At 42.0% G+C, this 814-nt stretch overlaps 1 protein-coding gene across 1 annotated transcript in view; it reads left to right on the plus strand.

Moving 5' to 3' along the window:
* The window catches only part of CUNH11orf54 (chromosome unknown C11orf54 homolog), a 23137-nt gene that overhangs the window by 6849 nt on the left and 15474 nt on the right, over positions 1 to 814 (plus strand). The window lies entirely within an intron of this gene.

Below are 814 nucleotides of genomic sequence, written 5' to 3' on the forward strand. Positions count from 1 at the left end.
TATTAATTTTTTGAAAAAGTTAAAATAAAAAACATTTTCGGTCTGACATTTTTTTTAATTTTGTTTTTTTGTTGTTTTTGAACTGTTCATTTCAGTGCACCTCTACTATTTTCAATGGAGGGCCAGTAGCACCTATCTTAATTTTGGTTGCCCCTGTCTGCTGACATCTGCCTGTCCGGATTTCTGCTGCCATGAAACCCAGACACAGCATTCAAAACCAGGACTGTCCAGGGGAATCCTGGACAGGTGGCTATCCTAGATAGTTCACTTCTCCTGCCTTCTCTAAACTTTTCACCCTTTTGTGAATAACCCTGTTAGTCCTCCATCCTTGTGTAATGCATGGGGTCTTCAAACCTTCTAAACAAGGGGCCACTTTATTGTCCTTTAGACCTAGAGGCTGTACAGTGGCTACTACGATTAGAAAATGACCTGGTGTCAGTGGAAGTAAACAATGCAAGGCCTAGTGGTCATTGAGACTAAATGCCCTAGGGTTGGTGAGAAGTGGGAGTAAAATGTGACCTAGCACTTGTGGTTAGTGAAAAAGGAACATCATTGGTGTCAGTGAAAGGAATAGTGCCCCATTGTTGATGTCAGTGGGATAAATAGTGCCCCATCATGAATGTCAGTAGGAGGAATAGTGCCCCATCATTGGTGTCAGTGGGAGGAATAGTGTCCCTTTATTGGTGTTAGTGGGAGGAACAGCACCTCATTGTTGGTATCAGTGAGAGGAACATTTCCTCATTGTTGGTGTCATTGGGAGGAACAGTACCCCATTGTTAGTGTCATTGCATACACATAATACTGACATTATATA

The sequence above is a fragment of the Nanorana parkeri genome, unplaced genomic scaffold (assembly GCF_000935625.1).
Source record: "Nanorana parkeri isolate BGI_ZX_2015 unplaced genomic scaffold, ASM93562v1 scaffold1235, whole genome shotgun sequence".
NCBI lineage: Eukaryota > Metazoa > Chordata > Amphibia > Anura > Dicroglossidae > Nanorana > Nanorana parkeri.